General features: G+C 46.2%; 2 protein-coding genes across 13 annotated transcripts in view; both read right to left on the reverse strand.

Moving 5' to 3' along the window:
* The window catches only part of FOXN3 (forkhead box N3), a 186,608-nt gene extending 185,965 nt beyond the window's left edge, over positions 1 to 643 (reverse strand). For 3 of the 4 annotated variants that reach the window (XM_021403784.1, XM_021403783.1, XM_021403778.1), the window contains exon 1: positions 536 to 643. The gene's annotated coding sequence lies outside the window, so the exon portion shown is untranslated. The remainder of the gene's footprint in view (positions 1 to 535) is intronic. The other variant, XM_021403779.1, reaches the window with a different exon arrangement.
* EFCAB11 (EF-hand calcium binding domain 11) overlaps positions 4,656 to 21,982 on the reverse strand; it is a 106,406-nt gene continuing 89,079 nt past the window's right edge. The window contains exons 6-10 of one of the 9 annotated variants that reach the window (XR_002440352.1): positions 16,770 to 16,949; positions 16,555 to 16,686; positions 11,122 to 11,210; positions 8,782 to 9,785; positions 4,656 to 5,597 (exon numbers count right to left, since the gene is read on the reverse strand). The gene's annotated coding sequence lies outside the window, so the exon portion shown is untranslated. Of the gene's footprint in view, positions 5,598 to 7,633; positions 16,687 to 16,769; positions 16,950 to 21,982 lie in introns of all 9 variants that reach the window. The other 8 variants (XR_002440350.1, XR_002440351.1, XR_002440348.1 and 5 more) reach the window with 8 other exon arrangements.

Genomic DNA, 21,982 nt, shown 5'->3' on the forward strand with positions numbered 1-21,982 from the left:
ACGGCACCGCCGCCGCCGCGGAAGTTTGGGCGAAGAGGGCAGCGCTGCGCGGCACGGGCTCGCCGCTGTGAGCGTACACCCAACGGCTGCCGCGGGGTTACGGGAAACCCCTCCCCGGGCGGCGGTGACGCGCGCACACTCTTTGAAGACACGAACTCGAAGCAACTCCCGCCGGGTCGGAAGCGGCCCCGCAGAGAGCGGAGCGCGGGCGGAGGGCCGGGCACGGGCAGCGGCACCAGCACGCCGCGCCCCCGGCCGGGCCGCCCCGGCGGCGCCCTTCACCGCGCGGAAGGCGGGGGGCGCGGGGCGCCTCGGGCTGCGCCCCCGCCGCCACGGGACCCGACCCCGGCACAGCCCGCACAGCGCGCCCCGCAGCCCCCTCGAGCACGGCGCGGCGGAACCCCGCGGGCTGCCCCGATAACTCGCGGCGGCCCCAGAAGTTTGGCCGCGGCTCGTCGTCGTCGCCGCCGCCCTGTCCCGGGGTTCGCCGGCAGCCCCGCGCCGCCCGGACGCCGCGCAACACCGCCGCCCTTACCTCCTCCTCCCGGCAGCCGCCCCTCGCCCCGCCGCCGCGGGGTGGGCTGGGCTGGGTGCTCCCCGCGGCCGCCCCGCTCCGCGCCCCGCGGCGGGAGGCACAGCAGCCCGCGCCGCCGCCTGCCGGCCCCGCCTGCACCGCCTCCTCCTCCCGCCGCCGGCGGCGACGCGCCCCTGCGGGCCCTAGCGCCGCCCGTCCGTCCGTCCGCCCCGCCCCGCTCCCCTCCCCACCCTGCTACCTCCCGCTCCGTGTCCAGGTGGGGGCCAGTGGGAAGTGGTGTCCCCTAGAGATTCGTCTCGGGACCAGTGCTCTCCAACATCTTTATCAGTGACGTAGGCAGTGGAATCGAGTGCGCCCTCAGCAAGTTCTCTGATGACACCAAGCTGAGTGGTGCAGCTGACACCATAGAAGGAAGGGATGCCACTCAGAGGGACCTGGACACATTCGAAAAGTGGGCACACAAGAACCTAATGAGGTTTAACAAGGTCAAATGCATGGTGTCGCACTTGGGTCAGGGCAATCCCAGATATGTGCAAAGACTGTGAGAAGAACTCCTTCAGATCAGCCCTGCTGAGAAGGACTTGGGAGTACTGGTGGAAGAACATCTGGATATGAGCCAGCAGTGTGCGCTTGCAGCCCAGAGTGCCAACAGTATCCTGGGCTGCATCAACAGAGGGGTTGCCACAGGGAGAGGGAAGGGTTTGTCCCCCTCTGCTCTGCCCTCGTGAGGCCCCACCTGGAGTTCCCTGTCCAGGCCTGGGGCCCCCAGCACAAGAAGGACATGGAGCTGCTGGAGTGGGTCCAGAGGAAGGCACGAAGATGATCAGAGGGCTGGAGCACCTCGCCTGTGAAGACCAGCTAAGGGAGCTGGCCTTGTTCAGCCTGGAGAAGAGAAGGCTCCAGGGAGACCTCACTGTGGCCTTCCAGTACAATAAGCAGGAGGGAGAGTGACTTGGGGAATAGCTTTAAACTAAATGAGGTGAAATTTAGATTAGATGTTGGGTGGAAATTCTTTACTCAGAGGACGGTGAGGCACTGGCACAGGCTGCCCAGAGAAGCTGTGGATGCCCCATCCCTGGAGGTGTTCACAGCCAGGCTGGATGGGGAGCTGGGCAGCCTGGTCTGGTGGGGGGCAGCCAGCCCACAGCAGGTAGTGGGAACTGGGTGGGCTCTCAGGTTCCTCCCAACATAACACAGCCCAACCCAACCCAAGCCGCTCTATGGCTCTATTCAGAAGGGGCACAGCAGGGCTCAGCCTAGGCCCTGTCTGTGAGCACGAAGGGTGAGGGCAGCTGGAACCACAGGCACTGCCACACACCCACAGGGAGCGGCCAGGCCCGTGCACGGCATTCAGTCATTCACTGCAGGTTTACCTCTATCTGTCCAAGCCTACCCTGTGACACTGGAGGTGTATGATTGCTGTGGGTCTCACAGAAAATCCCACCATTACTCTTGGTTTAGTTTTGGCACACACCATGATAATGGCCATTAGGGCAGGCGGCCCTGCCCCGTGCTGCTGCCCTGCTGCCAACTCCTCATGGGACGGGTGCACTCAGTTTGCTCCAAGCGAACACAAATCCCCAGGGTTCCCAAGACACAGTTCAATGCCCTGCCTGTCCAGGCCCCTCTCCCAGCCCAGTGAGTGCTGTGGATGTCACAGCTGCTAGAGACACCGAGCAGAACTGCCTGCGTTGGTGCAATGTGCACAGCCCAGGGACAGTCAAGGGCAGGTATTGGTACAGCTAAAGCTGGGGCCCTGGGCACCACATCAGTAACAGGCAGCTGTAAATTGTTTTTAAATACATACATGTCTGTCTGCAATATCTTCACATGTGGGAATCATAGAGTCACTAAGATTGGAACAGGCCACTAAGATCATCACGCCACACATCAACCTGTCACCACCAAGCCCATTAAACCATGTCCCTCAGTGCCACATCTACACATCTGTACACATCTACACCACTAGGGACGGTGATTCCACCACCTCCCTGGGCAGCCTATTCCAGTACCTCAATACTTTCTGAGAAGAAATTTTTTCTCATATCCAACCTAAACCTCCCCTGGCACAACTTGAGGCCATTACCTCTCATCCTATTGCTGTTGGCTGGGAGAAGAGGCTGACCCTTACTTTCACAACCTCCTCTCAAGGAGCTGTAGAGAGCAATAACGTCTCCAGATGTGTTTCTTGTAGTGAGGGGACCAAAACTGAACTCGGTACCTGAGGTGCAGCCTCACCAGTGCCGAGACAGACGTGTACAAATCCCATGGATGCAGTGGGAGCCTCCAGGCATGGCCCAGCACTGGCCCTACCCAGTTACTCCCCGAGCCACACAATCACTGCAGACACTGCAGCTGCTGTCACCCCTCACAGGTCTGCCCTGCATCAACACTACAAAGGCAGCACTTTTCTGTATGCACCCATGAGCTCTAAGCCAGGTAACTCCTGGTGGAAGCAGTACAAGTGCCTCTCTGTCCTTAGTTCAGGCTACCTGAATGCTCTATGCTGCAGCCACACCAACTGCAGCAGTCTGAGACCTCTGCAGCAGTCTGAGACCTCAGCCTGAGTTTCTGCACAGTGCAGACACACATATGAGCATTTCCCTTCCTCCAATTGCTCCCAGTGAGGCAAGCTTCATTATTCTTTCATTCCTTCCTCCTTCCTCCCACTCATGTATTTGAGGCTTTCTTACGTGCTTTGTAACTTTGCTTCCCACCTCCTCTTCATTTAGAGCCTTCCTAAAGATAGGAGTGTTTTAGGAGACCCACATTTGCAAGGGAAAAATATTAATAGTGGAAACTTTCTCAGTGCTGTATTTTTCCTCTGTCTCCAAGTGCATCTTGTCTCCTCACATCAGCCTCAGTGATTCTTGCTCTCCCATACAGAGGGACGCTTTGTTATCTGCATCTGCCAGCTGAAATTAATGAAGATGAAATTCTTACCTCTTTCCAAATGGGGGAGAATTTATGATTTATGTTGCAGAACATGCTCCCGTGTCCAAGTCGGCCCATTTTGCCTGATTCCTTTTCACGTTTTGCATTAAGCCTTGTTCTCCTAGGGAGCTGGCAACCTAGCAGCCTCTATGCTACCCTAGCCCACAGCCCTGCGGTGCAAGGGTCTCATCTCCTACACAAGGACAAATGTCTCTGCAGACAGGTGCTTCACCATAGGGAACATTCCAGTCCCACAAGGAGCGTGGCTGCACCTATACAGTGGCTGTGGCCCTGCAAGGCCTTGCAGTAGCACCATGTAGTATTTACCAAAGGGCAAAGCCAGTAGCTGCTGCAGATGGGCACCGTGATGGCATTACCCATTCCCTTTTTTCACTTCCAAAGTTGTTTGCCAGGACTGTGCTGGCTGGGAAGCCCACAAGGTTGATGTCCGCTTCATGGGAGCCAGCTGACAAGGAACATAACTCTGTTAGCAAAATGGTTGCCATACAGTGCTTGTTCATCCCTTCCAAAGTGGCACTTCACAGCTTTGCTGCTGGCCCTTTCTCTTTCTTTTGTTTTCTGTTTCTTTTGTCTTCTTTTTGTCCAGTCTCTTCACTGGAACACACAGATAAAACTGGCAGAGCTTTGAGCAATGTCATGTGCTTTCAAGAGTAGGGAGATATCAGTGATTTTTACTCTGTTTCTCCATTTGTAATTAGTATCTGACTGCAGAAACAAACAATTAAAAATATCTGTCTACACTTTCAGACATGTAATGACTTTTTGAGTGCCTCAGTGTTTTGGGTGCCTGACTTGAAAGATTTCCATAAGACAAACGTTCACATACATGTTTCAGGACATGTTCCTGTTGCCTCCAGGTGCACAGAGCCCAGCTCCTGCTGACAGTGCCATATCCTGGGCACTGGACCAGTGGGACCAACCCCAGACAGCACAGAGAAGTACAAGGGGATGAGGCTAATGCCATTCTCTTTGATGTCATGAATAAAGGCCCCTCGCATTCCCTGTGGACAGCCAGGCAGGCCCTTATGTAACAGAGGGGCAATTAATTATGCACATCTACTTGTTCTGGTACAACTTTAGTAACAGTGTAAGAGCCACTTGAGCAACAGGCTTGTTTTTATGAACCAAAAGGATAAAATTCAAGTTCTCTGGTGGACGAAGAAAGTAGATTTCTTCTGTATTTTATTTTTGTTAATATCACTCTTAAACTTTGAATTATCCAGCAAGCATTAGGGCTCATTAACTTTGTTTTGGCTTGTGCTTTGTGTTAATGCAATGGTGTTTTGTAACAAATATGAATCACTTGAAGGCTAAGGCTTAAATGTTTAATAAAAGTCATTAGTAGAATTACGTGCTGGGACTTTTAAGAAAGATGACGGTGTTGTTATGGTTACTACTGGATCTCAGCTGTCAGTGGTCTTTCTGACTTCCCATCTGCTTTTGCCAGGCCTCAAGCTCTCACCTTCCCACAGGTAGAGTGAGGTAGCTTCGCCAAGCTTCAGCTGGCCTACCCAGCACAATCACCACGCTCCCACATGGATGTGGGAACAGAGGCATTCAGCTCTCTTGCACAACCCAAACAATGCTTATAAAACAGAAGAGCCATTTAACTGCTGAAATAAGGCATGGCAGTTAAAAAAATATTCCACATCCACTTTATCTTGCAGTCTTGTCAACATCTACTGAATTAGACATCTGCAGATCTGAGCACTTTCAGTCCCTTTTGGGTTCTTGCTCTCCAAAGCCTCCATTTAAATGGTTCTCTGTGATTTTCCCAGGGTCTTCTGTGCCTTCCTTCACTGGCACCCATGTTCTTCCAGGGAAACCTCTCCTGTGAGCCCAGCAGGGGCCCAGCCAAAAAATCACAGCAAAGGGTGCTTGCTTCAGCTCCCCAGTGCTTCCTCCAAACTGTGTGCCTGGATTCATCTGTTCTCTCCTGGGTACACTTCCTGACAAGCCAGCGATTGAAGTAGCTCAATGTATGCACACAGTAAACATGTCAACACATCACGTTCATAAATTATTACAGGCAATGCCAAATCTGCCACAAAGATTTTTCAACTTGAGGCTGGAGAAGAGGATCTTCAGTGGCAGAAATGCTGAAAGACTGAAAGAAAAAATAAGGAGAAGGATTTCTGTTAACCTCATGGAACTGGGATCCAAGACAGCACATGCTTTACCGCCAGAGGGAAGACTGATGACTATTCAGCAGTGACCAAGGCAGATTTTAGAATAATGTAAAGCTACAAGAAAGCATTCATAAAGCTGCTCTGGTACTGCCAAGCTTCGTCCTGTATACCTGTCTGAGGGGACTGCTGGCAAGCAGGGTGCCCTGTGATGCACTATAAAGCCACTTCTCTCTTTCCCATTCTTTGATTCAACATCCCAAAGCACACTCAGCAGTTACAGGCACTATTTAGGGTGCAGCCAGTAGGATGCATTTTTTTCTGGCCATTCTAGGTCTAGCCTGAGGCCAAATAATGCTCACTCCCCTCCACACTCATATTGGCACCCATTCGCCACTCTGCTCTCCAGTCCTCCCTGTCCCAAATCTCCTGTCCTCCAGGTTTGAGGGTTCAGCATCTGTGCCTCTAGGTCTGGTGCAGATAAATCACCTCTTGTCACCATTAACAGCAACTGAACCACCCACATCCACGGTCTCCCACACAGCTCTTGCACTCTGAAGACAGCTCTCAGGCTTTGTATCTTTACCACACTTTCCCTAAAAGAAAACCTCAGAGTTCGTATCCCAAATACTTGACACAAGAAATGGGCCTGCAGTGCTGAGCAGTGGGTGAGCAGGAGCCTGCTGGCTGCTCTGCCTAGACAGGGACCAGGAAACCCGGCACAGATTTTCTCTTCACCCCATCCTCACTTCCCACAGCCTGTGCTCTGCTTTGTTAATCTCAGCTGGGCTGATGTTAGTAGCATGGGTTTTCTGGATCACCTCCACTTATTTGTATTTTTGGAATAATTTAGCATGAGCTTCACCAAGAGTATCTTTTCTTCTGAAAGCTGAGAGCTTTCTGTTTCCAATAAGCACAGCCACTTTATTATTCTACAGTTACTTCATTATCCCTGAGAAAACAAAAATTCCAGATTTTATTGAGATGAATCAAAGAAGGTGATCAAACTATCTTGTAAACCAGCTTTATGTGCATCTCGTTAAATAGTGCAAGTCGTAATAATGCAATTAATTAGGAAACTGAACTTTCTCTGCCAGTTTTTTTCCTTTGCTTTGCTTAAATATTTATACTGGGAGAGTAGCCCATCTGGTTTAGATTGTAGGATGAAAATCACAAGACTTACCCACCATCCCCTGACTTGTAATTCTGGAAAAGACTGGAAGTAGTTTGGCAACATAATGTGTTTTCCTGCCTCCTGGAGAAATAAATCTCCAGCTCCAGAGCAGATTGCAGCCAACAACTAGGCAATTTCAAGACCAAGACCTAAGCTATTTGGGGAGCCAAATCCAGGTTCAGATATCTGGTAATAAAGTGGTTGAGTTCACATTCAGGTTCAGGCTACCATAAATTAAGTAGGGATTAGCTGTGCTATCTGCATTCAGTCCCAAGTTTGGCTGCATTTGGACATCTGGGTCTGGTCTGGCTGTCCAGGCATTTCCCACTAGAGTCAGGGTGTTCACAGCCTGGTTCCTTCAGTGGGTCAGTGAATATGAATGCAAATAATTGCCATGGCTGCGGCTTTTGCAGAATTACAGCTTTTAGTAAGGTATTAGAGATTTATTGTTTTTAAGGCAATAGGGCAAGTGACACATTCTGCACATTCCCAGAGCCTGGGATGCGATCCACCTCCTGCACTAAGAAATGGCACATCCAGGACAGCAGCATCACAGCATGGATCTTCCTCCAGGTGGATCAGCTTGGAATATGGCAAGGGGGGGTAATTTTTTCTCTTTTTTTCCAGAGAATATGTATCTGGATTGATGCTTCCAGGAGCACGCTGCCACTCCATGTCACAGACGTCTATGTCCCTGTGGTGGGGGGGAAACGCACTGGGAATAACAACATTTGTTATCATTTTCCCCTGCAGAGTACAACTCTCAAGAGCAAGTGGGACCATTGTTTAGGCTAGGCCAGATAACACCATGGTGAAATATTTGAAATAACAAGAATGCTTTACCACATTGCTCTTTCCTGCAGAGGAAAATACAAACATCGGAGGAGATGGAAGGTTGCAGCCTGTGGGCTCCAGCCAGGTGCTGACTTATTATTTGCCCATGAGATTTCGGCTCTGTAATATATTCTGTCCCTCCTGAAAATGAATCAGCAGCAAGGTTACAAGACTCAGATGTGTGAGACAGAGGGGAAAAAACTTCAGAAGGGTTTTGCGAGTAGCTGGGCTGTGCCACTTCCAGCAGTGCGTGGGCAGTGGGAGGGAAGCAATGCCCCTGGCCTGCTCCAGAACACCTGGGAGGAGCCAGTGGGCTCCTGGGCTGCCCAGCACAGCTGCAGCGATGACTTGGCCAGATGGGTCCTACCTGGTGCTGCCCAATGGGGCCAGAACTCCACAAACAGATGCCTCTATTTGGGAAGTGGCCATAGTGCCACTTGTTTCTGTTAGAATTAGCTAATTAAAACACCCAGATACCCCTTCCCCTCTGACCCCAGAAATAAACACAGCAGCCGTGGGCAGGCAGGCCTGGCAGCAGGAAGGCTTTATGCTGGCTGTGAGCAGTAGTAGGCATCAGCTGTTGGAAAAGTCCTCTACTACTTACACAGCCTTGTCTAGAGGTATGGAGACACAACACACTATAGCTCACTGCAGGACAAACACCAAAAAGAACAGTTGCTTACAGACAGTGCACCAAAAGCTGCTTGCTGTGGAGATTATTGAGCAAAACTCAGGAGCAAGATTTTTCCACAGGGAGAGCAGCACTTTGCTCTGAAGACAGGCCCACTGGCTTTAGCCTAAACAAGGTGGGAGCAAGGTCTGGTGCCACTGCCGGCAGGATTTACAGATGGCAGAGGGAAGCAATGTGCCCTGACCTCTAGCTGTCAGCACAGGGTCTCCCAGCCCTAGAGGTTCAAGCTGGGTCTTCCACGTTAGAGCAGGCCCTGTCCCATCTCATCTCTGCTGAGCATTTCAGCCCCTGCCCAGGCTCCGCCAGGAGACAGCCTCAGGCCCTGCCCTGGCAGCAATTCAGGCCTGTGTCACTTGGCTTCTGCATCTGTCCCCAGGCCCCACAAGGGGAAGCCACAGCAGTGAGATGGGTGGCACAGCTGTGGGAGCAGAAAACAGCAGGAAACAGGGTGCAACAGCAATCCTACCTCCTGCCTGGGTAATGAAATGGTGAGGACATGGGGCCATCAAAGGCATCTCCTGAATAGTGCCACCTGCCACTTCCCAGAGACACTAAAAGCAACACAGAAGAAAAAAAACATGATCTCCTGGGAGGTTAAATCAGCATCCATTGCTAAAAAAAAGATAAAGGGAGACAACTTTTCTCAGGAAGCAGCAAGAGCAAGGCCCTCAGAGAGAGTATGCAATCAGAAAAGCTTTCTTGCCTTTGTTTCTTCAAGTCGGGAATGAACCAGATGCATATGAAATATTAAAAAAAACCCTTGTGTTACTTACATGCTGTGTTACTGAATGATGAAGAAAGAGCACCGTAACCAATTACATGGTTTCATGAGAAAGAGGGCTGTCTCTTTTCACCTCCTCCCCTGCAGAAGAGATCACTGCTCAGTTCTGTTTGCTCCCTAAACTGAGCACTGGCACTTGCTCCCCGCACAGCAGCATTGGCAGCTCCTCCTCCCGTACTCCCTCTGAAGCAAACTCCTGGAAGCCGAAGGCAGGGCTTTGCTTGCAGCCACATCTCACAGTGCATGGCTGGAGCCACTTGAGATGTCACACAGAGATGTAACTGCATTGCTTCAAAATGAAATCATAACAAAACTTAATGTATCCCTTCTCTGAAGAACCTTAAAATGATAGATCACGTAAACAGTGAAGCTGGCCTTGCTTCTGCCCATATTTTGGCCTGAGAGACTTTAAAGAAAAAAAAAGAAAAAACCTGTGAGTTGGAGGTAGTCAGGCTGGTTCTGCTCCTGCCCCCCCCCCCCCAAACCCCTTGCTAGGACTGTTTGCCCTGGCAGCGAGGCAAGGCCATTCGTCTCCTCCAGACATGCTGAGCACGGAGCACTCCCCATACACTGCCCTCCCTGCGAGGAATGGGGCCATAGCCAGGTGGGATCCACACGTGCTGTAGATATCCAGATGTTTAAGAAGCAACAACCTTGAACTTCAAAACTTCCAACCAGAGATGGAATACCTTAAAAGCAAAATAAAATACTTTGAATTTCCAATACTGCCCACTGCAATAACACCCTGCATCAAAGTGTCTGTGATTTTTCTGGAATAGAGGGTGGCTACATATTTGCAAATGAATGGGTGAGAAAATCCACATTCGTAAAGATATGAGCGATCACAGGACTGTGATGGCATCACTCTGACCAGTATCTGCTGTCACTCATCTGCCAGCAATAATAAATGATGGGTCTAATTCAACAACATTCACATCTAGCTTTTATCTATATAAAAGTCTCAAAGTAATCTTCCATTGCTCTGCAAAGAAACTGGCTATATTTTTTGATGAACTGCGCTTTAAAAATGTGTCTGTACTTGTTATCACCATGCCTCGGTTATGAAAGCCTAATGCCAAAAAAATGAACTTGCTTACTACATTATCAGGACATGCTTGGGTTTTTTCTGCTCTCGCCATCTGCTTGCTTTCATATGCTTTCCATTACTGAGACAGCGTATTACACTGCTAGCAGAATTAGTAAGAATAATTTAGCTCCCAAAACAAACATGATAGTAAATACAGTGGGCATCACTCTGCTCTCTCCTTAGGCTGTGCAGTGCACTGAAGGCTGTTCTGTGCCACCTGAATGGATCAAAATTCCTTAACCTTAAAGGTCCAGGTATTTTTCCTAACATTTAATTTAATGGAATAAGGGTTTTTCTCCATTACAATAGCATGCTACACTGCTGAGCTACTTACTGAAGTAGGCACAAACTATTTATGGCTTATTTGCTATACCATGCGTACAAGATGCATGGAAGGGTCTCCCCAGGCTGGTGTGCCTGCTGGAATAGGACAGGCATCAACAGCAGCTTTCTGAGAGGCCATGGGATGCTGAGGGACTGTGCTCTGCAGGCAGAGGGAAGGAGGCAGCCCAGAGACCGGGGCCACAGCTGTCTCTCCCTCTTACAGAAGAGGGCTTGGACCCAGCAGGCTCTGCTGGCTGGCTCCCACATCCAGCCTCCTTCACTGGGGTGAAGGCTCAGGCCTTTGGGGTCATATTTTAAGGCAGGGAAGAGCTGATGTCAGGAAAAAAAAAAAACTGCTGGAGCTAACAGTCTCCAGTGTGTTTTTTCTTTTTTTTTTTTTTCTTCATGTCATGGATTTTAATATGAGAGGCATCTTTTGAGAGTATAGCCTAATAACGTGCTAGCTTTTGATTACAAAGTATAAAACAATGCAACATGAAAAATACAAAGATGTTAGCAACCTGCAATGACCTGGCCATTCCTGTTTTTCTTAGACATGAAGAAAGATTTTTCAGCTATTCTTCTCTCACTCTGCTGGGAAGTCACACACTTACCTCCTCTGAAAGCTCTTCAGCACCAAGATGATGTTACATCCCTTTGTCTCAATCACTTCCACTAGTATCTCCACAAGGAGATGATTAGACTGAATAAGAAGAAAGCAGCGAAGTGAAGAGGTTAACTCTCACATGGGAAGAACAACACAGGGGAAGGGCTTGGAGGTGAATCTGAACATCTTCTCTTTATTGCATAATTACAGAGAACAGAGAAGCACCACTTGTCACCGCCTTATGCACACTCCTTTCTGCCACAATGATGAAAGCTTGTTTTCAGGTTATGCCATAAAAGAAAATGAACGGAAGCAGGTTTATCTCTGAAATGAATTGAGCACATGGCTACTGATTCTCTTCACCCATACGGCACTATTCTGGATGGTCTGAATTAAATCACTGCATAACAAAATAAACCGTAGTATATAAACATTAATTAATATTCATAGTAAGTGAACTTCCTCCCAGATTTACTTCTGGTGAATAGCTCTTGGCTCCAGTCCTTGAAAACCAGCACTGAAAGAACAGAGCTAAAGCTGTTATAAATTATCATTTGCGATGGCAGTGTCATAGACTAGAAGTCTATCAATGTGAATCATCGTAAATTAGGAAGGAACTTACACAAAATGCACCACTGCAATAAACAATAGGCTTCTGCAACTAAAAAGCATGATTGACATCAAGTTAACATTACAAGCATGATTGACATTCAAGAAAACATTACTTCATAGCATACAAGCTTCTTTTCCACAATATGGCCCTGTACCTTTTTGAGTTGGGATGTTAGAAATGTTACTTCCTTGAGCTGGTCAACCCACTCTGCCCTCAGCTGGAAGAGCTGCAGGCAAATGGAGCTTAATAGAAAACTTAAAATATTGATATATTGTTATTGTTTCTAGCAGGCTCACCTTGATTTCCTAACACGAGGAAAACAATTTATCTTGGCTTTATATGGCTAATAGCTCTAGGAGACTTGGCTATCTAATGTAGCATCTAGTTTACTTGCAGAAGCTGTAATACACTCATCTCTGTGGCATGGTAAATCATACGGATCGAATAAATAGGTAGATCTGAAAATGAGGACTGCTGAGGATCTACCTGCCAACAGACTCCCATTGGAAATCAAATGACCATTTCAAGTGCCAACATGGTATAAATCTTTTGTTATTGAGTTGCTTTGTTGTGGTTAGTTGCAAATGAATTTGATTATTACAAAAGGGAAGATAATAACCAGGAAACATTTGAGCTCTGCACGTTGCAAATACTTCTCCATTGACTTTAAATGTGTCTAAACATATACAAATCAAATCAAGTTAGTGGCATCAGTGCCTTCATTATTCAACTCAATTCATCTCATCTTGTGAACAGCAAATTAGTTCTTCACGTATTTGTCAATGATTAGGCTTGGTTTATGAGTGATTCATAGCAGATGGATAATGGAATACACAATAAAGGATGGGGAAAACCCAAGGAGATTGCTGTCTCTGGCACATCTCAGACAGGGAAGATATGTGGTGAATGTGCTAAGAGCACAGGCTTGCTCCAGAGTGGAGGTGAACATTAGCATGGTTTTTTTAGAGCTCAGATATTCCCAGCGAAGACCCTGAAATACCTGTTCCTCAGACAAGACAAACAGGTTTCCAGGAGAAGATTTTACTGCTTTTCTTGCACATTTGGAAAGCAAGACTTTATAAAATTTTAAAAGAAATATTATTATTGTTGGAATCTCACAGTAAAATTCTGCATGAGAAACTCCACGTGATTTTGTGTGAAAGTACGTGCCTCCATTCCCTGCCAGCCTAAGGCAGGAGATTAGGTTAAGAAAAGCTGGAGAAAGGGCTACTCAGTCTCCACTAGAGCAGAATAAAGAACTTGAAAGGCATAAGGAAAAAACAGTCCTAAAAGCTGCTCTATTTACCTGTGCTCTGCAAATCCTTGAAAGGTACATGCTGTTCAGGAAAGATGGAAATAAAGATTATCTTGGCAGATGGATGTTGTAGCACCACAACACAATAGGTTAGAAAGCAAAGACAAGGCAGCACAGGCTGAAGGCAATCTGTTCAAGCCAAAATAATTCCAAGGAAGGACAGTTAAAGTTGGTTCTACTGAACCTTTGAGCAACTGGAGAACAGCATCAAGAAAGGCTTTGGTTCCATAATGCATTCACAGCAGTACCATGTTCAATGCCTTCACTGCAGAACAAATACGGCCAGCAATATTATGGTCCAGGTGCTCAAAGAGAGAGTCAGATCTCTTCACCAAGCAGGCAATATAGAGAGCTGCATTTAAGACCTGGTTTTGGTGAGCAGGGAATACATCATGCAAGAGCTAATCATAGACAAGTATTCTGCAATGAGCAAGCACAGGCTGGCTCAGTTAAAATTAAATCAAAGAATCAACAAAAATAGATCTGCTACTATTTATTGAACTACCAGGAAACAACTAGTGAAAATAAGTTGACCAAATAACTCAAGGATTTCAATTTAAGAAGGACTTGACATTCAGATCAAAGAAACCTTCACTTAAGTTAGGAGGGCAGAAAAACAACACTTCTAGAGAAATGCTTCAGATCTAGCAGGATGAATAATCATTTCAAAATGGCTATTACTCACAGAGAGATCAGACATACCAGGTTGCCAGTGCAGTCCTGAAATATATTGTCCTATTTATCACCTGGCAAAAATCTAAGGCACTGCCAAGCTCCGGTTTCCTCTGTCCCACTTCAAGTAGTGGAAATGACCTCACTCCCAGTGCCACTACTACCGAAGGATGGGGCCAATGCCTGGGACATGCTTCTTGCCACAAGACCTCATCTCTCTTTTAAAACAAAGACAAGTTAATCACTAAGTCCAAGCAATCTGAGCACTTACATGGCATGGAAGGTGAAAAACATCAGATAGGAAAACTGACTTGGTACTCAGAGAGTGCAGAAATACAGAGGAAAATGCTGAAAGTGAAGCATTGCAAAGGAAATTAAAATAACAAATGGCTCCTCATTTACATAAATAAAAGGAGATGGAGAGGAAAACACGGAACTGATGGGAATGATGTAAAGATCAGAGATAATCAAATACGGCTCCAAATCTAAATGGGTATGTTACTTCTGTTTTCTGTAATGAGAGTGATACTGAATGTAATGGAGGAAAGACTATGTTTAAAGGATGGCTAATGGGAGATAAAGTGGAAGTGCTAGGAGATTAGATGGGGATGAAGGGACCAGGAAGGGATGAGCTCCCTCCTGGTTCTGAGCAACCAAGACACTGAATGCCACCATAAAGGGGCACAGGCTCCCTGGAGAACAACACAGGTAACACGTACACTGGGAAAATGAAAAGTTATCTCAGCAGTTATACATCCTTTTGCTAGGATAATTTTTAAATATATGTAGAAAAATGTAGTCTGAGCTTACCAAAAGTTATCTGCTATTTATCCCCAAAGGGAAAACAAAACAAAAAAAAAAAAAGAAAGAAAATTACAGTTATTTGGACTTTGGCAAAGCATTTACAATAGTGTCATATGGGAATTTACCATTTAAATCAGCATGTGCAATTCACAGCACAATCATGCAGTAGGCAGTGATTTGGCCAGTGCAACAGGACAGCAGGCTTTGATGGAAAAGGAAGAACCACACCAACAGAGTTTCTACACAAAGAGGGACAAAAAGTAATGTTCATGAACTGCTCTTGTACAACAATTTCATTAGAGGTATTTGCAAAACGAAAGTTACATTAATATTACTTTAAAATATTTATATTAAGAAAGTTTTCTGCTATCTCAAATTTAGGAAGTACCGCCGGTGCAGCAAAGGGTAGGAATATCATGCAGGATGACTGTGAAAGACTGAAATAAGCTGTATTTACATGAAAAAGTAAAGGCTGGTAACAGAACAGTTGCAGTAAGAGGGAAAGTTGAAAACTAAAGAAGATAAAAATCACAGGGTACCCAAAGGCAGGGTGGTTCCTTCTAGAATATGATCATATGTACTCCTGGACTGTACTCAGTGAGCTCAGAAATGTTATTTCTCATCACTGAAAAAGCGGTTGTGCCATTTCAGCTACTGAAGGGTACCTCCTGCAGATCTCCCCACCATTCTGGTAGCAGGTGGCACACAAAGAGAAGCTCTTACTGTGAACATTCCATGTATGTGCTGTTCTCAGCTCCAATAAGGTACCGGTGTCTGAACAAGGCATTTCATCTCTCTGGAGTGAGGGTTACGCCCTCAGCTACTCCAAATTGACAAAGCTCTGCTGAAACAAGCAGAGCAAAGCTGCAGCAGAGCTACAGTACGTTGCTAGAGATCTAGCCAAGAATATGAGAGAGAAAATACATGAAAAAAAGTCGCAGCTACTAAGCCTGGCTTTGTGCTGCAGCCAGCACTGGTGCCCTGAAGGCTCTGGTTCACAGAGGGGTCCTGGCACAGGGAAGGGGGTAGCACCTGCCAAAAGAAACACTCTTTGCAGTATTAGCTTCCTTCCTGCTTCGCAGTGCTCCAAAGGTCAACCTTCTGAATTCCCACACCTGCCCCAAGAAACAGCTGAGCTTGAGGCATAGGTGAGTCCCTCTGGCATTGCAAAACATATCTGAACACACGAAAGCTGAAGGCCAGTTACGCAGGTGGAACAATCCCAGCTTGTTTTCTGCTACTTCAGCGGGACTTGAAGTGCTTACATTTTAAAGAGAGTCTATAAATCTAGCTGTACACACATACACATGTATTCATTTAATTTCACTGTTATGAGCAGCTATATAAAAACCCACAAGAACTATTTGCCAGACTTCCCCCTCCTTCTTTGCTAGATTATAACAGCTGGTATATGGATTTACATTTTGAGCCTAATACAGTAATTGCAACTTTAATAGTGTATTATCCTTTTCCTCCTGATGGGACCTGGCTAAGAGTGTCACCCTTAAATTAACTGTACAGATACACAGAGATGGATGCTTAATCTAACAGACACATCATTTCTGGTCTTTAAAAAAAGCTCAGCATAGAAAGGATGGTGCAACTCTAATGAAGTGATAGTAAAATGTCTTTGTTCCCCTCAATTATTGCAATTTATGATATTTTACTACCACATCCTTAACATAAGATGCCTGGCTTGCAGGAAAAGGGCTCACCTCCCTGCCTGAGAGAGCAGCCCTAGGCAGCCCCAGTACACACCTGGCCAGGGGGGTAGTGAGGAGGAGGGAAGTTTCCTGGGCTAGGAAGTGGTGAAACAGCTTGAGAAGATCTTAATTGATAAAGCAGATTGGCATTTTTCTCTCTACAGCTCTTTTCTTTAGTAACAGCTTTCATTGTTACCAACCAACATTTTTGTCCCTTGTCTTGCCTGCATAAAACAACCATATACCTTTCTTATCCACTCTTGTCTGGTTAAAGAATGGACAGCGTGTACTCCGGAAGCAATAATGTCCTCCTAACTGGGAGGAGAGGTGTACCTGGGATGTACGAGGCTGCTCCCTCCGTCCTCAGCTGGGTTAGGGAAGTCTGGGGATGCATCTCCCAAGCTGCAAGGTACTTGTTGCAGGCCATCAACTATGTAGGCATTTGTGATATTAAGATTGATCTGTCTGACATGAAATAGAAACACCTGTGTCACAGCACCAAAATAAACAAGAGAGCAAGGTTTAAAAGAATATCCCCAGTTGATTACCAAGGATGTAGATTGCAGATAAGTGCTGAGGAGCATAGAGTGTCTTCATGTGAAGACTGGTTGGTACTCTCCATCAAGGCCCCTCCAGAGATAATTCTCCCACAGATGTTCTGTGCTTTCATAACAGGAAGGTGGAAGCAAGGATATACCAAACTCTTCTGCCATCATTCTCATCTTGTCCTACAGAAGGAAAGTGGATAACCCCTTCAAAATGGGAAAACAAAGACAAAGGGGAGCAATCTCGCTTTACATCTTTGTAGCAAGGACTGAGCAAGATTTGAGGCTGAAGTATTACACCACAGCAATAACTCAACCCCTAGAGATTATACAAGGACTGACCAAAGGGAGCTTGTCATTCGCAAACAAGAAACATAGTGAGGGCTCCATAGTCAGTGTTCCCTGTCCCGGGCAGGTACGGGCACACACAAGAAATCTTTGTGCACACATACTTGAGCAATTTCAGAGCTTGAGCAGCAGGGACTGGCAAAACACTTAAAACAAAATCACCTTCCCTTCCATGAGGTTTTACACTACTAATAATCCATTCATTTCCTGCAACACAGAGCAAAAAGTGTAAAGAGAGGTGTTTATCAGAGTCTCTTTGGAAAGCACTGGGAAAACAGGATGAAGAATTCACACTTTGAGGTTACCCCCTCTGGTCAAGATCCCCTCTACTTTTCCCAAAATAATAAGTTTTCTGGTCATCGCTCATCACTTTGCTTTTAATTAAGCAGTCTGTGTAACCTGGTTTTCAGCAAGGATAGAGTTAATTAGTTACTAGGAACAAAATAAACTCTATTCCAGCCCAAACCAGGACACTGCCCTATCTCTTATAGTGATATCCGCTTCATTTTTTCCTCTCCCCTCATTTTCTTTGTCAAAACATACCTTTGCTTTCACTCAGAGATAAAGATTGACCAGATTCAAGCCACTCACCAGCATAACTCCCTTTGGCAAGGTTCAGGATTTTGGTTACAACTTCTGCATACCTGAACCTCACTGTTCAGTTCATTTTGTCTTTCTGCAAAAGTCTACTGATTTGTCTTTCAACTGGAGTTACATTATTTACTTTCTGAAGGAGCAAAAGTTAAGATCTTATAATTCAGTCTCCTGCTGACCTGTATGTGACCTTCAGTCTTTCAGCCAAATATCCTGAAATCTCCTTTTTCTGCAGTTTATCATGACTCACCCATTACAATACATCTGCTTCACTTGGTGGAGTCCTGAGTTTGGAATGAGCATTGTAGTACAGCTATAGTACCATCACTAGCGCTGCTGCTTTTTGGCATTTTTCAATTAGGAAGGTAGAAAAGAACTCTTAACAGAGTGAAGTCTCCTTTACTACTACATCTGATGTAATGAAAGAGGAAAGAACTCAAACTAGGATGAGAAATGTTTTCTGAATCTCTGTTGCAGGCTGGAAAGTGCTGTCTCCCCCTTGACACGTGGGTCCATGCCTCTTCCAGGCCCCCAGTAAGCACTGACACACCCAGAAAACAGAATCTCTCACAGGGTAAAACATATGAGGTAATCCTGCCTGATGCCTCAACACAGTAATATCTCCAGTACATCCCGAGGTGGACACAGAGAAGCCAGGGACACACCAGATGGGAAGAACAAGTGAGATCAGCCAGCCAGAAATTACAGCTGAATGAATTGGGGCTGCTTAAACTGAAAGGAAGTCTTAGTGGGGACACAACAGTACCCTTTCAGTGGGTCCAGATTGTTGCAAAGGGAAAGGAAATAATTTCCAATGTCTGTGATGGATTGGACAGGAAGTAATTGTGGAGAAGTAATGGACAAGGATGTAATAGCAACAGTGACAATTTGAGAGATTTAGGTTAGATATTAGGGATACCATAAATAGGATAGAGACGCACTTGGCTAAAACAAACAGCCCTTAGGACACATAGCCTGGCTTTCAATGGCACAGAAAAATGATGCCTTGCAGCCACATCGAGCTCTGTTTCAAAAACCATATCTGCTATAGCCATTTCCATGCAGGTCCCCGTGCTCCCAGTGCTTTGTCTCAGTCCTGGTAACAAGTCCAGAAAGCACTGTGCCCTATTTTAATTATCATCCACAGAGAAAACAGTTCTCCATATGTAACTCACCATCTAAAAGCAGGCAGCATAGGTTTTATTGATGGAAGGATTTAACAAAATACAAATCAGACCTCTGGGAATACCATGCAGAGGCCTGCGATGTCCAAGCATCAACTGGCTCATATCAGCATGGGTACTGTTACACTGTTACTGTAATATTAGATGAACCATTGCATTCCGCTTCATTTTGAGCAAGTGGTGAGAACTACAAACCACAGAGAGTTCAAAGGGAGCACTGCCATGAACCCAAACAGCACAAGACTCCAAAGAAAAGTGCAGCCTTAATATCCTGGGAGGTTCCTAAATGTTATCTCACTTCAGCCATGCACAGATGGCTCTTATCTATGCTAAAGAGAAGCATATTTTCTTTCTATCAGAGCAGCAAGATGCTCCAAGGCTGCTGCTTCACCCCTGTTAATAGGGCTCTGGAAGACACAGCAAGAGAGGGCTGCAGTTTCTGTAGTGCTACTGCAGTGCATGCCACTCCTATGGAGCTACTTCTGCCTTCTACTGAGGTGTGCAGGCAAAGCAACCATACTGTAGCCTCATTCCAGCAGGAGCTGGCACTAGGATTCAGGCATTGCACACACAGCCCTACCAGAGGCTCAGCAGTGTCCCAGCTCCCCAGGGGCAGCTCGGGAGCCACCAGGCAGCAGCTGCAGCTGGCAGTACTGCCCTAGGCCAGGTGGACACAACACCACTTGGTTTTGCATCGCAGGTCCTACTGCTCTGTGGGGAGACTCACCAAATTGTCAATTGCCAGGGGACAAAAAGAGAGTGTTTTTTAGTTGGAACATTTTAATCTCTGCCCCAACTGATGCCAGCAGTAGCCACAGCATGAGGCACAACGAGAACTGAAATGCTTTTGCTGGCCCCAGCTTATAACAATACCTCTGTAATTCCCTGAGGCTTTGGGAGGATTAATTAGCTAATATTTGCAACGCTTAGAAGATAAAAACCACTCTGTGATGTGTCATCAGGATATCAGGAGTTACTTCTGGCTCTGTGAGGAGCAATTGCTCCAGGTGATCCTACACAGCAGGCTAGTTTTCCACCACTTATGCTAAACTTAAAATCTGATTGGGGCATTCTTTCAGTAAAAGATGCAGAAGTCTTCTTTTAACTTCCTCTCACTTACAAGGCCTTAGCCCTGGAAGGTTTAAGGTTTCAAGTAGTAGTCGAGGAGTAGTAGGGCTGCAGGGATGGCAAGAGCAGCAGACAGAGCACACGTAGCCCTGCCGTCCTCTTCCACAGAGACAGCATGCAGTATGGTCCAAACACAGCTCAGAGCAGCTTCTGGGAAGCAGGTTGCAGCTGGAACAGCTTTAAGCTTGGCTCAGTTCCAGCCACACCAGTAATTTGCTTCCAATTGTCCCTGATGTCTTTTCCCCCACCAGTGACAGAAGACGAGAGACTGTCATGTTTGGGAATCAATTCAACTATAAAGACATATATGAATTTCAGAACATGATAAGGGCATAATCACATCAGGTTTGTAGCACACGCTGCAGCTCAGGCACCAGCAGTCCATCACACCCGGGCTGGACACAATCCACTGCTTTCTGGGGCCCCGCCTGGCTCAGTGCTCAGCTGGATCCCTTCCTCTCAGAAAGAAGGCATCCTTATTGAGCCAGGGGTGCTTACAGCTGATTGTAACTCCAAAATAACTGTCACTTCCAAAGCACATTAGGGAAGGAAAAAAAAAATACATATATATAAAAAACTACAACCCACTTTTCTAAGCACTCGGGCGAAGAAAGCCAATTCCTCGACTGACAGTGCAATGGAGGGCTTTCAAGTACTCCACTCAGTCCTAACATTTGCAGGGCTAGATTTTAAAAAAGTTAAGCAGGATCTGAAAGCAGACATCAGGTGGTGTATCTGGAAGCCTCTTGGTAGCCAATTTCTATCACTGTCATCATAAATCAGAAAGCTACAGTCCACTGACTTCAGCACTTAAATCCCTTTCGTTTTTCTTGGTTACTCTCAACAAAAATTGATTATTAGACTTAAAAGTGGTAGAAAACAAAACACATGGAACGTGATTTTAAAATACACTGTGCTCTAATTAAACAAGCCAGCATTTTCTAAGGAAGAAGCTAGTTTGTCAAGGTATTATGATTCTTCTAGCTGGGCATAGTTAAAGAAACTTAGGTAAGCTTTGCAGCTCCCATCCTCTGGAAAGGAGGGTGGGGCTTAACAATTATCAACATAATATAGAATTTATTGAGATATAGCTAAATTCTAGCCTTTAAATAAAGGTCTACAAAAAATTAGGCAGGAGTTTGAGATTGATGCAGATCACAAAGTTTTGCACACCTTGGACCCAAACTAAGTCTGAATTTCTGAAACTTTCCTGTTTTGCATTGTTGTCACCCAGAAGCTGTTCTGTGGAAAGCCAAAGGCACGGATCTCAACATAATGCATGGAAGTCAGAGGTGGCAGCAATACCTCTGAAGGCTGCTGAAAACAGTACTTCCTGCACCACATGTGTACACTCATGCTGGAGGACTTCGGAGATTTGGGAAGCACATCTGTTCAAAGATGAGGTTAGGTTGTTTCTGCCTTTTTTTTTTCCCCCTCCCTCCAGCTAATTTCCTTGCTCAGCCTAGAGGAGGTTGCTCTGCTTTTTAAGGGGCCTCTTCAGAAAAGATGAGGAATTGGGACTTCAGGCAAGATATTCCAGTCTTCTCCAGAGAGGAGGCTAATGCATAAACATAAGGTTTTATAATTTTATCCAGGTAAAAGTCCCTTAGCTTTCTCATTTTGGACAAACAAGCCATGCTGAAGCAATGCTAACTGAAAACAGGAGGCTCCAGCACTTCTGTAAAAACTTCCCCAGAAGTAAAAACTTATTGCTATTAATAATTAGCAGTACAAATATCTTCACACACATGAGAAGAAAAACAGGAATGGCAGTAGCTACAGAAGCATTACTTTGGTAGGAACAGGAAGGGTGAATTCTTGCCCACATTCCATAACATATTCCAGTTACGGTTGTCCAAAGAGGAATGTAACCACCCCTCTATGTTCACAGGCTATAACTTATCATTTATTTTACAACTACAGTGTCTCCCTGCCGCAATGGCCCAGATAAGGCGAGCCTGC

This window comes from Numida meleagris, chromosome 6 (assembly GCF_002078875.1).
Source record: "Numida meleagris isolate 19003 breed g44 Domestic line chromosome 6, NumMel1.0, whole genome shotgun sequence".
Lineage (NCBI taxonomy): Eukaryota > Metazoa > Chordata > Aves > Galliformes > Numididae > Numida > Numida meleagris.